The sequence below is a fragment of the Chiloscyllium plagiosum genome, unplaced genomic scaffold (assembly GCF_037043375.1).
Source record: "Chiloscyllium plagiosum isolate Xiang-an unplaced genomic scaffold, Cpla_swu_hap1 HiC_scaffold_17, whole genome shotgun sequence".
Lineage (NCBI taxonomy): Eukaryota > Metazoa > Chordata > Chondrichthyes > Orectolobiformes > Hemiscylliidae > Chiloscyllium > Chiloscyllium plagiosum.
Window position 1 is genome coordinate 717,126 of NW_028270155.1, and position 18,582 is coordinate 735,707.

Sequence of the window (18,582 nt, forward strand, 5' to 3'; positions counted from 1 at the left end):
TGGGGGGGCGGGGGGGGAGGGTGAGCTGCGAGGATGATGCAGAGATGCATGGACTTGGGGATGTTTGTGCATGAAACATAGAAAGTTAACACACGGGTGCAGTAGGCAATCAGGAAGGTTAATGGAATGTTGGCCCTTATTTCAAGAGAGATGGAATCTAAAAGTTGGGAAGTCTTTCTGCAACTGTACAAGGTGCTGGTGAGACCACATCTGGAGTATTGTGAGCAGTTTTGGTCCCCTTATTTAGGGAAGATATAAGTTAATTGGGGAGCCTGTTCAAAGAAAGCTCACTAGGATGATCCCTGGTATGGAGGGATTACGAGCAAAGCTTAAACAGGTTGGGATTGTACTCAATGGCAATCTCATTGAAACATAAAAGATTCTTAAGTGGCTCGACAGGGTAAGTTGTTGGAGATAATTCCCTCTTTGAAGAGTCTAGAACCAGAGGACATAGTCTCAGAATTAAGGGTGATCATTTAAGACTGAGATGAGGAGAAAATTCATCTCTCAGGAGGTTGAGTGTCTTTGGAACTCCTTGCCACAGAGAGCCGTGGGGCCACAATCCTTGTGTATAAAGCTGAGTTAAATCGATAGATTCTTGAAGAGTAGAGGAATCAAGGGTTATGGGGAAAGGGCAGTAAAATGGATGTGAAGAATGTGAGATCAACCATGATCCTATTGAATTGCAGAGCAGATTTGAGGGGCTCAACAGCTTACTCCTGTTCCCATTTCTTATGATCTTATGCTTCAGTGTAATTTTGACAAGTGCTTGAGTAGGCAAAAACATGACAGAAATATACTGTGAATAAATATGAAGCTATCCATTTCGGTAGCAAAAACAGGAAAGCAGATTATTATTTCAATAGCTATAAATTGAGAGAGGGGAAAGTGAAAATAGACCTAACTGTCCAAGTACATCAGTTGCTGAAGGTGAGCATACAGGTACAGCAGCCAGTACAGAACACAAATAGTACGACGGTCTTCATACTGAGAGGATTTGAGTACAGGAACGAGGATGTTTTGCTGCAATTACACAGGCCCTTGATGAAACCACACCTGGAATACTGTGTGCAGTTTTAATCTCCTTCACTGAGGAAGGATGTTCTTGTTGTACAGGGAAGGTAATTAAGGTTCACCAGACTGATTCCTGGTTCTCATAGAAACCTATAAAATGTTAACTTGACTAGACAAGGTAGATGCAAGAAGGATGATCCCAAAAGCAGGGAGTCTGGAACCAAGGCCATAGTCTAAGGAATCAGGTAAACTATTTAAGACTGAGATGTGGAGAAATTTCTTCACCCAGAGAGGGGTAGCCTGTGGAATTTGCTACTACAGGAAGCTACTGATGCCAAAATGATTGAGGAGAAATTGGTGGCTTCAATCTACATATCGATTGGACTAACCAAACTGGCAGCAATGTGAAGGAGGAGGATTTCCTGGAAATGTATGAGGGATGGTTTCCTCGATCAATATGTCGAGGAACCAACGAGAGAGCAAACCATCCTAGATTGGATTGTAATGAGAAGGTTTAATTAGCATCAATGTGGTGAGAGATCCTTTGGGGAAGCTGACCATAATATGGTAGAGTTCTTCATTAAGGTGAAGTGTGACACAATTAAATGTGAAACTAAGGTCCTGAACTTAAAGAAAGCTAACTTTGATGGTATGAGGCATACATTGGCTAGAATAAGCTGACCAAGGATACTTAAGGGGTTTGATGGTAGATAGGCAATGGCAGACATTAAAGAACACGTGGATGAACTTCAACAACTATACATCCCTGTGTGGCATACAACAGGGAAGGTGGCTCAATCATGGCTAACAAGGGAACTCAGGGTTAGTGTTAAAGCCAAAGAGGATGCACATAAATTGACCAGGAAAAGCAGCAAACCAGAGGTTTGGAAGGACTTTAAAATTCAACAGAGGAGGACAAAGGGTTTAACTCAAATAGGGAAAATAGAACATGAAAGTCTGCTTGTGGAAAACATAAAAACTGACTGCAGAAGCTTCTGTAGATAAGTGAAAAGAAAAAGACTGAAGACAAATGTCGGCCCCTTGCAGTTAGAATTAAATGAATTCATATTAGACAACAAAGAGATTGCAGGATTTGTCTTCACAAAGGAGGACACAAATAACCTTTAGGAAATGCTGGGAGTCAGAGGGTCAAACACAAAGGAGGAACTGAAGGAAATCCTTGTTAGTGAGGAAATGGTATTGTGGAATTTGATGGAATTAAAACCTGTTAAGTTCCCCAGGGCCTGTTGCTCTGCATCCCAAAGTACTTGAGGAACTGGCCCAAGAAATAGAGGCGGCATTGGTAATCATTTTCCAGCATTCAACAGATTCTGGAAGAGTTCCAATGGACGAGAGTGGCTAATGTAACTCCACTCTCTAAAAAAAAAGAAAAAATGGGGAAATTATAGTCTGGTTAGCCTGATATCAGTGGTGGAGCAAATGGGGGAGTCAATCATTAAGGATGTATTATCTTAGCATTTGGAAAGTGGTGAGGAAATCAGTCCTAGTCAATATAGATTCACTAAAGAGAAATCATGCTTGACAAATCTTCTGGAATTTTTTGAGAATGTGACCAGTAGAGGTTAGGAAGGAAATTTAAGCTCATGTATTGGAGGTAATGTACTGACATGGATACAGAATTGGTTGCCAGGCAGGAAGCAGAGAGTTGGAATAAACGGGTCCTTTTCAGAATGGCAGGCAGTGACAAGTGGGGTACCATAGGGTTCAGTGCTGGGACCTCAGCTGTTCACAATAATCATTAACGATTTGGACGAAGGAATTGAATGTAATATCTCCGAATTTGCAGATGACACGAAGCTGGGTGGCACTGTGTGCTTTGAGGAGGATGCTAAGAGGCTGCAGGGTGACGTGGACAGACTGGCTGCATTGTCAAATACTTGACAAATGAAATATAATGTGGATAAATGTGAGGTGATCCACTTCGGTCAGAAAAACAGGAAGGCAGATTATCTGAATAGTGGCAGTTTAGGAAAAGGTGAGACCTGGGTATCATGGTGGAACAATTGTTGAAGATTGGCATGCAGGTGCAGCAGGCAGTGAGGAAAGCTAATGGCATGCTAGCCTTCATAGCAAGACAATTTGAATAAATGAGTAATGATGTCTTGCTGCAGTTATACAGGGCCTTGGTGAGGCCACACCTGGAGTATTGTGTGCAGTTTTAGTCTCTATCCTGAGGAAGGACATTGCTATTGAGGAAATCCAGTGAAGGTTCACCAAATTGATTCCTGGGATGGCAGGACTGAAATATGAGGAAAGACTGGATTGACTGAGCTTGTATACCTGGAATTTAGAAGAAGTGGGGGAGTATCTCATGGAAACATATAAAATCCTGATGGGACTGGACAGGCTAGGTGCAGTAAAAATGTTCCCAATGTTGGGGAAGAATAAGGGGTAGGCCATTCAAGACTGAGATGAGGAAGAATTTCTTCACTCAGTTATGAACTCGTGGAATTCTCTCCCACAGTAAATTGTTGGGGCCAGTTCATTAGATATATTCAAGAGGGAGCTGGATGTGATCCTTGTGGCTAAAGGGATCAAGATGTATGGGACGAGGATGGGAATGAGATACTGAAATTGCACGATCAGTAATGAATGGTGGTGTAGGTTTGAAAGGCCGAATGGCCTACTCCAGCACTTACATTCTATGTTTCTATGTGAAAGCATTTGGGGCCAAATATGGGGGAAAAGCAGTAACAGGCTACTGATCTGCATGTTCAGCCATAATTATAATGAATGATGGAGCAGGCTCAAAGGGACAAGTGGCCCACTCCTGTTTTGATTTTCTATGTTTATGGAACACTTGGAGGTGCTAAAGTTAGATTTCCAGAAAACATTGAAGTGTTACACCAAAGACAATAAAGGTTCATTACATATAGAAATCTCAAATTATGATTCATGCATGAGGATCCCCAAACCTGCAATTTTGTGCAGTTCTTCCCTATTTAAATAATAATGAGCTCTTAAATTCTTCCCACCAACATGCATAACATCACACTTTTCCTATGTTATATTGTACCTGCAAACGTTTTGCTCACTTGCTTATTCTGCCTACATCTTCAGTAGACTCATCCTCACTACTTACCTTCCCATCTATTTTTGTGTCATCTGCAAACTTGGCCACAGAACATTCACTTTCCTTATCCAAGTCATAAATACATATTGTGAATAATTGTGGCCCCAATATTGATTTCTGTGCCACTCCACTGGTTACAGGTTGCCATCCTGCAAATATCCCTATTTTCCCAACTCTCAGTCTTATATTAGTGAACTAATCCTTTGTCCAAACCAATATATTACTCTCCACATCATATCTTAATAAAGTAACCTTACACGCAATATTTTACCTAAGGCCTTTTGGCAATCACCTTAAATCTGTGCTGAAAATGTGTTGCTGGAAAAGCGCAGCAGGTCAGGCAGCATCCAGGGAACAGGAGAATCGACGTTTCGGGCATAAGCCCTTCTTCAGGGCTTAAATCTGTGCCCCTAGTAACTGACCTTTCTGTTAGGGGAAACACTCTATCCAACCCCCTCTCATTATAGACCATAAGACAGAGGAGCAGAAATTAGGCCATTCAGCCCATTGACTCTGCTCCACCATTCAACCATTGCTGATAAGTTTGTCCACCCCATACTCCTGCTGTTGCCCTGTAACCCTTGATATTCAAGAACCTATCTATTTCAATCTTAAATATACTTAATGACCTGGCCTCCACAGCCTTCTGTTGCAGTGAATTCCATAGATTCACCGCTCTCTGGCTGAAGAAGTTTCTTCTGATCTCCATTTTAAAAAGGTCTTTCCTTTTTACTCTAAGGCTGTGCCCTCAGGTCCCAGTCTCTCCTATCAATGGAAACATCTTCCCAACATCTGCTCTGTCCAGGCCATTCAGTATTATGTATGTTTCAATTAAATCACCCCTCATCCTTCTAAACTCGAGTATAGACCCAGAGACCTCAAATGTTCCTCTCATGTTAAGGTTTTCATTCTTGAGAGTATTCTTGTGAATCTCCTCTTGAGATGCTCCAAGGCCAGTACATCCTTCCTGAGATATGGGGCCCAAAACTGTGCACAGCACTCCAAATCTGGTCGGACCACAGCCTTCCAGAACTTCAGAAATACATCCCTATTATATTCAACTCCTCTCAAAATAAATGCCATAAGTGCATTTGCCTTCCAAACCATTGACTCAACCTGCAAATGTACCCTGAGTGAATCCTGGATTAGAATTCCCAATCCTCTTTTCACTTTAGTCTTCTGAATTTCCTCCCCATTTAGAATATAGTCCATGCTCTATTCTTCCTACCAAAATACATGACCTCACACTTTCTCTGCCATTCTTTGCCTACTTTCCTAACCTGTCCAAATCTTTCTGCAGCCAGGCTGCCTCCTCAATGCTGCCTGTCCCTCCACCTATCTTTGTAACTTCTGCAAACTTAGCCAGAATGCCCTCAGTTCCTTCATTTAGATTGTTGATGTATAAACTGAAAAGTTGCAGTCCCAAAACTGAGCCTTGCGGAACACCACTTATCACCAGCTGCCATCCTGACAAGGACCCTTTTATCGCACTCTCCGCTTTCTGCCAGACAGCCAAGCTTCTATCCAAGCTAACACGTTGCCTCTAACACCATGGGGCCTTATCTTATTCAGTAGCCTCCAGTGGGGCAGCTTGTCAAAGGCCTTCTTGAAGTCCAGGTAGATTACATCCATTGACTCTCCTGGGTCTAACCTGCTCATTACTTCCTCCAAGAATTCCAGAAGATTTGCCAGGCATGACCTCCCTTTGACAAAATCATGCTGACTTTGCCTTATTTTACCATACATTTCCAAGTATTCAGAAATCTCATCCTTCACAATGGTCTCCAAGATCTTACTCATGACCGAGGTTAGGCTAATCATTCTATAACTTCCCTCTTTTGCATACTCCCTTTTTATACATGTGTCACGTTGGCAATTTTCCAATCCTCCGGGATCCTTCCTGATTCGAGCGATTCCTGAAAGATCACCACCAACATCTCCACTATCTCTTCAGCTATCTCCCTTACAATTCTGCGGCATAGTCCATCTAATCCAGGCAATTTATCCACCTTCAAGCCATTCAGTTTTTCGAGCACCTTCTCCCTGTTGATGGCCATCATACTCAGCTCTGCTCCTGCACTCTGACTTTTTGGGATATTATTTGTGTCTTCCACCGTGAAGATTGACACAAAGTAGTTATTCAGTTCCTCAGCTACTTTCCTTGTTCCCCACTACTGTCTCACCAGCTTCATTTTCCTGCAACTCAATGTTCACTTTTGCCTCTCTTTGCCCTTTGTATATCTAAAGGAAGTCTTAGAGCCTTCCTTTATATTACTGGTGCTGGAAATCAGTTATAGAGATGAAGGGCTTTTGCCCAAAACGTCGATTTTCCTGCTCCTCGGATGCTGCCTGAAATGCTGTGCTTTTCCAGCACCACTCTAATCTAGAATCTGGTTTCCAGCATCTGCAGTCCTTGTTTTTACCTCCTTTATATTACTGGCTAGCTTACCCTCATATTTAATTTTCTCCCTCCTTATTACTTTTTTTGTTGCTCTCTGTTGATCTTTGTAAGCTTCCCAATTCTCTGGTTTTCCACATTACAAGGGAACCTTGATTATCCGAATATCAATTATCCAAATACCGGGTTATCCCAAGGGAATCTCAAGGTCCTGACAGAAACATTACGTCATAGAGCTGTTTCAACCCTGATCACGTCTTTTGTTTACAGGTACAATGATTAAAAACGAACTTGGCTCACTGAAATGCTGCCGAGAACAGTCCTGGATTGATGGGAGCCTCGGCGGATGGAGATCGGGGCGGAAGCAAACGGAGGGGCGGTGTTGGACGGGTTGGGGACAGGGTCTCGCTGTGTGCTGCTGCCTAGTCTCCTGAACGGGGAGCAGACTTCACAAAAAATAACTGAACTCCCGTCCTCCCTCACTCTCTCCTCCCACGCTTTCCCTGGAGATTTACACAGGGGTAAACCCTAAACCCCCCTTCCCCAGATAGTTTCTCCAACATAGTCCTACGCAGGGCAGAGGTGGAACCATCAAAAAGTTGTGTGTGCGCGCGTGTGCGCTCTATTTGGAGACTTACCCCACAAAAGGCCGCAGCAGTCTTACTGCTAGTGTACAGTTTGGCTGCCCCAGAAGGCGGGGAGGGATGGGGAATGAGGGGGGGCAGATTGGATGGGGGCGCAGATGGGTGGGAATGGGAGCGGATGGAGATCGGGGCGGAAGCAAACGGAGGGGCGGTGTTGGACGGGTTGGGGACAGGGTCTCGCTGTGTGCTGCTGCCTAGTCTCCTGAACGGGGAGCAGACTTCACAAAAAACTCTGAGCCCCAGAGAAAATCCACCCCCCCTTCACAGCTCCTTCAAGCCCGGACTGTGCCCCAGCTTTGGGCAAAAATAAATAAGTAAACAATGTGATGATCCTTAAATCAACAAAAGAAGACAAAGGCAGGATAAACCTTCCGCCCATCCCCAGCTCTATGACAACCCCAATTATGATTGAAAACAATATTACAGGAACAACGTATTCCAAGATTTCTTTTAAAAAATTATTAGGGAGAGAGGAAAAAAGGGAAAAGAAAACAACACAGGGTAAGAAGGAAAAGAGGACAAACATTAACCATATTCTTCAGCTCAATCAGACTATTTTCAAGTGTCCACGAAGTTCTTGGTTTTATCTGCTGATAAACATATAAACTGAATCCTTGTGGCTGAAATGAAGCACCAACGGGTACCTCATGGAGTACTGGATGCCCAGGTTCCTCAGCTTCTTCTTAACTTCATCAAAGGATTTCTTCTTTCGAATTACAGCTGCTGAGCAATCTTGAAAAAACATAATTTTGCCCCTTGTGCAGCAGTGCCTGTGGATCTTTCCCCAGTGATTTGGAGGCTTCTATCACCTTTTGCTTGCCCCTGTATATGTGGAAGTGCACTAGGACCGAGCGAGGGCGCTGTACCAGTCCGGATCTGTGAACTGCTCCCAATAGGCCCTTTCAATCTGCTGCCGGCCGCACGATTGAAGGCCCAAGAACTATGGCAGCCAGGGTTCAGAAAAGCTGACTGGCTGCCCACCTTCTTGACCCTCCAGAAGCCTGACAATTCGTTGATTCATCTACCGACATCGATTTTTGAGGTTGCCAACTTGATCTCACAAAGCCCATACTTGCTGTTCCAGGGTCTGGATCCGTCCAGACGAGGACTCGATCACCGCTTCAGAGGCTTTGGTTGAGCCTCCGCCTCCACCTCCTCCATCTGCGCCCTGAGGCCCTGGAGCTCCAGTTCATGCTTTTGCAGCATGGATGCGATGGGTTGGATCTGGGCATGGATCTCCTTGATCGCAGCCTCAAGCTTCACGGTGAGTCTTGCCATTGCTGCCACCAATTTCTACGAGTCCGTTAAGTCCCTCGGGGGTTCGGGAGAGTCCACTGGCGTGCCCGGTGCTGCAGGTGTGACATCCCTGCTGCTGTTTATTCGCTCCCTTTCCGTTTGGCATCCCTTCCACTCCCAAGTATTAACAAATGTGTGTTCCCAAGGTTTTACATGAACAATTCTCTCATAAGAGTTAGTCAGGGATGGCAAAAAATACCAATATGCCGTCCACGGCAGTTCTACTGAATCGCCGCCATCTTGTTGAGTCCCCCACCATACGCCTTCTTAACAACGCTATCAACCTGGCTGGCAACTTTCAGGGATCTATGGACATGGACCTCAAGATCCCTCTGTTCCTCCACACTGCCAAGAATTCCTCCTTTAACCTTATATTCGGAATTCAAATTCGACCTTCCAAAATGAATCACTTCACACTTTTCCAGGTTGAACTTCATCTGCCACTTGCCAGCTCAGTTCTACATCCTGTCATTGTCCCATCGCAAACTACAACAGCCTTCCACACTATCCACTAACCTTCATGTTATTAGCCAATTTACTAACCGACCCTTCCATTTCCTCATCCAAGTCATTTATAAAAATCACAAATTGCTGTTCCACTGTCTTACCTGCTAGGGTCCTCAAACAGGGTAAAAACAATGACAGCAGATGCTGGAAACCAGATTCTGGATTAGTGGTGCTGGAGGAGCACACCAGTTCAGGCTGCATCCGAGGAGCAGTAAAATCGACGTTTTGGGCAAAAGCCCTTCATCAGGAATACAGGCAGAGAGCCTGAAGGGTGGAGAAATAAGTGAGAAGAAGGTGGGGGAGAAAGTAGCATAGAGTTCAATAGGTGAGCGGGGGAGGGGATGAAGGTGATAGGTCGGGGGGGGGGGGGGGGAGGGGGGGAGTGGAGTGGATAGGTGGAAAAGGAGATAGGCAGGTCGGACAAGTCATGGGGACAGTGCTGAGCTGGAAGTTTGGAACTGGGGTGAGGTGGGGAAGGGGAAATGAGGAAACTGTTGAAGTCCACATTGATGCCCTGGGGTTGAAGTGTTCTGAGGCGGAAGATGAGGCGTTCTTCCTCCAGGCATCTGGTGGTGAGGGAGTGGCGGTGAAGGAGGCCCAGGACCTCCATGTCCTCGGCAGAGTGGGAGGGGAAGTTGAAATGTTGGGCCACAGGGCGGTGTGGTTGACTGGTGCGGGTGTCTCGGAGATGTTCCCTAAAGCGCTCTGCTAGGAGGCGTTCAGTCTCCCCAATGTAGAGGAGACCGCATCGGGAGCAACGGATACAATAAATGATATTGGTGAATGTGCAGGTAAAACTTTGATGGATTGGAAGGCTCCTTTAGGGCTTTGGATGGAGGTGAGGGAGGAGGTGTGGGTGCAGGTTTTGCAGTTCCTGCGGTGGTAGGAGAAGGTGCCAGGGTAGGAGGGTGGGTTGTAGAGGGGCGTGGACCTAACCAGGTAGTCACAGAGGGAACAGTCTTTGCGGAAGGTGGAAAGGGGTGGGGAGGGAAATATATCCCTGGTGGTGGGGTCTGTTTGGAGGTGGCGGAAATGTCGGCAGATGATTTGGTTTATGCGAAGGTTGGTAGGGTGGAAGGTGAGCACCAGGGGCGTTCTGTCCTTGTTACGGTTGGAGGGATGGGGTCTGAGGTCGGAGGTGCGGAATGTGGACGAGATGCGTTGGAGGGCATCTTTAACCACGTGGGAAGATAAATTGCGGTATCTAAAGAAGGAGGCCATCTGGTGTGTTCTGTGGTGGAACTGGTCCTCCTGGGAGCAGATACGGCGAAGGAATTGGGAATAAGGGATGGCATTTTTGCAGGAGTATGGGAGTCCGTGGGTTTGTAAAAAATATCAATGTCAAGTCGGTCGTCACTGATGGAGATGGAGAGGTCCAGGAAGGGGAGGAAGGTGTCAGAGATGGTCCAGGTAAATTTAAGGTCAGGGTGGAATGTGTTGGTGAAGTTGATGAATTGCTCAACCTCCTCGCAGGAGCACGAGGTGGCGCCAATGCAGTCATCAATGTAGCAGAGGAAGAGATGGGAAGTGGTGCCGGTGTAAGTACGGAAGATCAACTGTTCTACATAGCCAACAAAGAGACAGGCATAGCTGGGGCCCATACGGGTGCCCATGACTACCCAGGGTCCTCAAACAGTCAATTCTATCCAGGTCCACCCTCATGCCTCTGTACTTGCCTTTATTCAGCTGTAATACCATTACTTCTGACTCTATCTTTTCCCTGTCATTCATTCATGATCACTGCCTCCAAAGGGTTCCTTCACATTAAGCTCTCTTATCGAGTCTAACTCACTACACAATACTAAATCCAGTATTCGCAGTAGTGTCACCATGGACATCCAGTCCCTGTACACCTCCATCCCCCATCACGAAGGACTCAAAGCACTCCGCTTCTTCCTTTCCCGCCGTACCACCCAGTACCCTTCCACCGACACCCTCCTTCGACTGACCGAACTGGTCCTCACCCTGAACAACTTTTCTTTCCAATCCTCCCACTTTCTCCAAACAAAAGGAGTAGCCATGGGCACCCGCATGGGCCCCAGCTATGCCTGCCTCTTCGTAGGGTATGTGGAACAATCCATCTTCCGCAACTACACTGGCCCCACCCCCCATCTTTTTCTTCGCTACATTGATGACTGTATCGGCGCTACCTCGTGCTCCCACGAGGAGGTTGAACAGTTCATCCACTACACCAACACCTTCCACCCCGACCTCAAATTCACCTGGACAGTCTCGGACTCCTCCCTCCCCTTCCTAGACCTTTCTGTTTCTATCTCAGGCGACCGAATCAACACGGACATCTACTACAAACCTACCGACTCCCACAGCTACCTGGACTACACCTCCTCCCATCCTGCCCCCTGTAAAAACGCCATCCCATTCTCCCAATTCCTTCGTCTCCGCCGCATCTGCTCCCAGGAGGACCAGTTCAAAATACGTACAACACAGATGGCCTCCTTCTTCAAGGACCGCAATTTCCCCCCCGACGTGGTCGACGGTGCCCTCCACCGCATCTCCTCCACTTCCCGCTCCTCCGCCCTTGAGCCCCGCCCCTCCAACCGCCACCAGGACAGAACCCCACTGGTCCTCACCTACCACCCCACCAATCTCCATGTACAGCGCATCATCCGCCGTCACTTCCGCCACCTCCAAACAGACCCCAGCACCAAGGATATATTTCCCTCCCCTCCCCTATCAGCTTTCCGTAGAGACCACTCCCTCCGCGACTCCCTTGTCAGATCCACACCCCCCACCGACCCAACCACCACTCCCGGCACCTTCCCTTGCAACCGCAGGAGGTGCAACACTTGCGCCCACACCTCCCCCCTCACTTCTCTCCAAGGCCCCAAGGGAAACTTCCATATCCGCCACAGATTCACCTGCACCTCCACCCACATCATCTACTGCATCCGCTGCAGCCGGTGTGGCCTCCTCTATATTGGGGAGACAGGCCGCCTACTTGCGGAGCGATTCAGGGAGCACCTCTGGGCCACCCGGACGAACCAACCCAACCAACCTGTGGCACAGCATTTCAACTCCCCCTCCCACTCCACCGAGGATATGCAGGTCATTGGACTCATCCACCGCCAAACCACAACAACCCGACGGTCGGAGGAGGAGCGTCTTATCTTCCGACTGGGAACCCTCCAACCGCAGGGGATGAACTTGGACTTCACCAGTTTCTTCATCCCCCCTCCCCCCACCTTGTCTCAGCCGGATCCTTCCAGCCCGGCACCGCCTTCCTGACCTGCAGTCTTCTTCTTGACCTCTCCGCCTCCACCCTACTCCGACCTATCACCCTCACCTTGACCTCTTTCCACCTATCACATTTCCAACTCCCCTCCTCCAAGTCCCTCCTCCCTACCTTTTATCTTCTCCTGCTGAACACTCTCTGCCCATTCCTGAAGAAGGGCCTGTGCCCGAAACGTCGAATCTCCTGTTCCCTGGATGCTGCCTGACCTGCTGTGCTGTTCCAGCAATAAAGTTTCAACCTAAATCCAGTATTGCCTGTTCCCTAGTGGGCTTCACCACGAGATGCTCCATTAAGCCATCTCGTAGACTTATTCCAGAAATTCCTTTTCTTGCAATCCACTACCAACCTGATGTGTTAGAGATTTTAATAACCTCTCCTGAATTCTGCATTCTTACCTCCTCCTTTAATTTAGGTTTTTTCATTTCCTCTATAACTCTTCTCCCTGCTCCTCTGACACACCCCCCATCCCCACCAACACCACCCCTTTAGTTTAAAACCATGTCTACATCCCTAGATTTGCGATTTGCTAGGACCTTGGTACCAGCACAGTTCAGAAGAAGACCATCCCATCAGAACAGGTCCCTTCTTCCCCAGTACTGGAGCCAATATCCCATGAATTCAAACTCATTTCTCCCACACCAATCTTTGAGTCATGCATTTACCTGCTTCATTTTATGGACCCTGTGCCAATTAGCTCGTTGCTCAGGTAGTAATCCAGAGATTATTTTGTACACCTTGATTAAGTCAATCCTCAGCCTCCTCAAGTCTAAGGAAAACAACCCTTTGCCTATTCAATCTTTTCTCATAGCTGCAATTTTCAAGCCCATGAAACATTCTTGCAAATCTCCTCTCCACTGTCTTTAAAGCAATCATGTCCTTTCTGATATGGGCTAACCAGAACTGTACAAAAAACCTCCAGCTGTGGCCTAAACAGTGTTTGAGATAGGATTAGCGTTACATTCTTGGCCTTGTATTCAATATGTTTGCCTAATGGCTGAAAACATCCCACATGCCTTAGAGTCATAGAGATGTACAGCATGTAAACAGACCCTTCCGTCCAACATGTCCATGCCGACCAGATATCCCAACACAATCTAGTCCCAACTGCCAGCACCCGGCCCATATCCCTCCAAACCCTTCCTATTCATATACCGATCCAAATGCTTCTTAAATGTTGCAATCGTACCAGCCTCCACCACTTTCTCTGCTAGCACATTCCATACACGTACCACCCGCTGTGTGAAAAAGTTGCCCCTTAGGTCCCTTTTATATCTTTCCCCTCTCACCCTAAACCTATGCCCTATAGTTCTGGACTCCCCCACCCAAGGGAAAAGACTTTGCCTATTTATCCTATCCATGCCCCTCATAATTTTGTAAACCTCTAAGTCGCCCCTCAGCCTCCGACGCTCCATGGAAAACAGCCCAAGCCTGTTCAGCCTTTCCCCATAGCTCAAATCCTCCAACCCTGGCAACATGCTTGTAAATCTTTTCTGAAGTCTTTCAAGTTTCACAACATCTTTCTGATGGGAAGGAGACCAGAAATGCACTCAATATTCCCTCAGTGGCCTAACCAATGTCCTGTACAGCTGTGACCAATAAAAGAAAGCATATCAAACGCCTTCTTCACTTCCTATCTTCCTCCTCTGTAATATGGACATTTTGCAAGGTGTGACCATCTATTTCCCTACAGTCTATATCTTCCATATCCTTTTCCACAGTAAATACTGATGCAACATACTCATTTAGTATCTCCCCCATTTTCTGCGTCTCCACACAAAGGCTGCCTTGCTGATCTTTGATGGGCCCTATACTCTCCCTGCGAACATCTGCCTCCAATCAGCTTTCGAAAGTTCTTGCCTAATACCGTCAAAATTGGCCTTTCTCCAATTTAGAACTTCAACTTTTAGATCTGGTCCATCCTTTTCCATCACTATTTTAAAACGAATAGAATTATGGTCGCTGGCCCCAAAGTGCTCCCCCAATAACAACTCAGTCACCTACCCTGCCTTATTTCCCAAGAGTAGGTCAAGTTTTGCACCTTCTCTAGTAGGTACATCCACATACTGAATCAGAAAATTGTCTTGTACACACTTAACAAATTTCTCTCCATCTAAACCTTTAACACTCTGGCAGTCCCAGTCGATGTTTGGAAAGTTAAAATCCCCTACCATAACTACCCTATTATTCTTACAGAGAGCGGAGATCTCCTAACAAGTTTGTTTCTCAATTTCCCTCTGATTATTAGGGGGTCTATAACACAATCCCAGTAAGGTGATCATCTCTTTCTTATTTCTCAGTTCCACCCAAATAATTTCCCTGGATGTATTTCTGGGAAATCCTCCCTCAGCACAGCTGTAATGCTATCCCTTATCAAAAAGGCCACTCCCCCTCCTCTGTTGTCTCCCTTTCTATCCTTCCTCTGGCATTTGTATCCTGGAACATTAAGCTGCCAGTCCTGCCCATCCCTGAGCCATGTTTCTGTAATTGCTATGATATCCCAGTCCCCGTTCCTAACCATGCCCTGAGTTCATCTGCCTTCCCAGTTTGGCCCCTTGCATTGAAATAAATGCAGTTTAATTTATTGGTCCTATTTTGTCCCTGCCTGCCCTGGATGTTTGACTCGCATCTGTTCTCGACTGTTCGACTGTACCAGTCTCAGATTGATCTTTTTCCTCACTATCTCCCTGAATCGCGCCCCCCCCCCCCCCCCCCCCCCCACCCTACAAGTTTAAATCCTCCCAAGCAGTTGTAGCAAATTTCCCTGCCTGTATATTAGTCCCCTTCCAATTTTGGTGCAATCGGCCTTCTTGTACAGGTCACTTCTACCCCAAAAGAGACTCCAATGATCCAAAAATGTGAATCCTTCTCCCATACACCAGCTCCTCAGCCATGCATTCAACTGTTCTATCCACCTATTCCTGCTCTCACTAGCTCGTAGCACTGGGAGTAATCCAGATATTACTACTCTTGAGGACCTCCTTTTTAAATTTCTGCCTAACTCTCTGTAATCTCCCTTCAGAATCTCAACCTTTTCCCTTCCTATATCGTTGGTTCCAATGTGGACAATGACCTCTTGCTGGCCCCCCTCTCCCCTGTGAGAACATTCTGCACCCTCTCTGAGACATCCTTGATCCTGGTACTAGGGAAACAATACGCCATTCTGCTTTTTCTCTGCTAGCCACAGAAACGAGTGGTCATGAAATTTCTTCAGCAAAAAATATTAAGGAAAATCTCAAAGCCTTACATTCATATATAAGGAGCAAGAGGGTAACGATAGAAAGAGTTGGCCAATGCGAGCACAAAGGAGGAACATTATGCGTGGAGTCAGAGAAAGTGGGTGAGATTCTTAACGTACATTGCATTAGTATTCATCAAGGAGAGGTACATGAATATTGAGGTTAGGGGTAGATGTTTGATTATTCCAGGTCAAGTCGACATAAGGAGGGAGGAGATGTTGGGTATTCTAAAAGGCATTAAGGTGGATAAGTCCCCAGATCCAGGTGGGATCTATCCCAGGATACTGAGGGAAGTGAGAGAGGAAATAGCTGGGGCCCAACAGATATCTTTGCAGCATCCTTGAGCATGGGTGAGGTCCCAGAGGACTGGAGAACTGTTAATGTTGTCCTCTTGTTTAAGAGGTGTAGCGGGGATAATCCAGATAATTATAGACTGGTGAGCCTGATTTCAGTGCTAAGGAAGCTGCTGGAGAAGATACTGAGGGATAGGACCTATTCCCATTTGAAAGAAAATGGGCTTATCAGAGATAGGCAACATGAGTATGTAAGTTAGCTCGCTGAGCTGGAAGGTTTGTTTCTGGACATTTCATTACCATGACTAGGTAACATCATCACTCAGAGTCTCCGGTAAAGCACTGGTGAAATGTCCTGTCTCTCTATCTATAGGTCTTAATTTCTTAAGGTGGGTGATGTCATTTCTGGTTCTTCTTTTCAAGGGAAGGAGCTGGGATCTCAGTCAATGTGTTTATTGATGGAGTTCTGGTTAGAATGCTATACCTCTAGGAATTCTCACGCATGTCTTTGTTTTGCCTGTCCAAGAATGTGTACGTTGTCCCAGTCAAAGTGGTGTCCTTCTTTGTCTGTACATATCGAAACTAGTGATAGTGGGTCATGTCCTTTGGAGGCTAGTTGGTGTTCATGTAGCCGGGTGGCAAATTTCCTGCTTGTTTGTCTGCTGTAGTGTTTTTTTAAAACAGTTCTTGCATGGTATTTTGTAAATGACATTAGTTTTGCTGATAGTATCTAATGGATCCATTAGATACTATTAGTTGCTGTTTAAGTGTGTTGGTAGGTTTGTGGACTATCATGATGCCAAGGGGTCTGAGTAGTCTGCAAGTCATTACTTTACATCAAAGACATAACAGAAATGTGGCTATAGTTTTTGATTGCGTTGTGTTTGCTTGTTTGGATTGGTTTCTGAGGAATCAGCGGATTGTGTTTATTGGGTACCCGTTTTTCTTGAAAACACTGAATGGATATTTTTCTTCTGCTGATGCTGCTGCTTAGTCATGGTCATGAAGTGTCTGAAAACAAACCTTCCAGCTCAGCGAGCTAATTTACATACTTATCGACCTGAGCTACAAATCTTCTCAAAAATTGAAAGGTGACATGGTTTTGTGCAGGAAAGGTCATGTCTTACCAATAGAATTCTTTGAGAAAGTGACAAGGTTGATTGATGAGGGAAGGGCTGCAGATGTCATATACATGGACTTCAATAAGGCGTTTGATAAGGTTCCCCCTGGTAGGCTGATGGAGAAAGAGAAGTTGCATGGAGTCCAGGGTGTACTAGCTAGACAGATAAAGAACTGACTGGGCAACAGGAGACAGACTGTAATAGTGGAAGGGAGTTTCTCAAAATGGAGAACTGTGACCAGTGGTATTCTACAGGGATCTGTGCTGGGACCACTATTGTTTGTGATATATGTAAATGAGCTGGAAGGTATAGGCAGTCTGATTAGCAAGTTTGCAAAAACTTTTGGAGGAGCAGATAGTGAAGGGTACTGTCAAAGATTGCAACAGAATATAGATAGATTGGAGAGTTGGGCAGAGAAGTGGCAGATGGAGTTCAACCCAGGCAAATACAAGGTGATGCATTTTGGAAGATCCAATTCAAGAGCAAAATATACAGTGAATGGAAAAAGCCCTGGGGAAAATTGATGTACAGAGAGACTTGCCGGTGTTCAGGTCCATTGTACCATGAAGGTGGCAACGCAGGTTGATAGAGTGGTCAAGAAGGCATATGGCATGCTTTCCTTCATTGGAAAGGATATTGAGTACAAGAGATGGCATGTCATGTTACAGTTGTGTAAGACTTTGGTTCAGCCACATTTGGAATACAGCATACAGTTCTGGTTGCCACATTACCAAAAGGATGTGGATGCTTTAGAGAAGGTGCAGAGGAGGTTCACCAGGATGTTGCCTGGTATGGAGGGCACTAGCTATGAAGACAGGTTGAGTAGATTAGGATTATTTTCATTAGAAAGACAGAGGTTGGGGGGGGGGACGGGGACGGGCGGGGACCTGATTGAGATCAACAAAATCATGAGAGGTATAGACAGGGTGGATACCAAGAAGCTTTTTGCCAGAGTGGGGGACTCAATTACTCGGGGTCACGCGTTCAAAGTGAGAGGGGAAAGTTTAAGGGAGATATAAGTGGAAAGTTTCTTATGCAGATGGTGATGTGTTTCTGAAACGTGTTGCCAGGGGAGGTGGTAGAGGCAGGCACGGTAGTGTCATTTAAGATGCATCTAGACATACATTTTAAATATATGAATGGGCAGGGAGCAGAGGGATACAAATCCTTATAAAATAAGTGACATGTTTAGATCAAGGATCTGGATCGGTGCAGGCTTGGAGAGCCGAAGGGCCTATTCCTGTGCTGTAATTTTCTTTGTAATTTCACAGATTAACTGTACAGCAGCATACGTGTTGTTTGAATTGATGAAGTATTTATGTGTATATTTTTATGACATACAGAGAATACAGATCAGAGGCCATTGATAGTTTGAGTTGCATTTAGAATCAGGTTTCAGTTCAGAAGAAACAGGCTTTCAGTATAGAAAAGTTTTGCCTCAATAGAAGTCTGTGAACTTTCCAAACTGAGAGATTTTGTGCAGAAGCTTTTAAGGCGTTAGATCTGTCAGGAGGTTTAGGCCATCAGAACTGGAAATTAGTTTCTAGTCCATTAAAATAGGATAGAATCATCTCAATAAGAAATTAAAGAATTAAGATAGGAGTGACACTTCATTGAGATTGGGTATCTGTAAAATGTTTTGCTGGGGTAATATTGAGCTGAAATTGTGTTGCTGGAAAAGCGCAGCAGGTCAGGCAGCATCCAAGGAACAGGAGAATCGACGTTT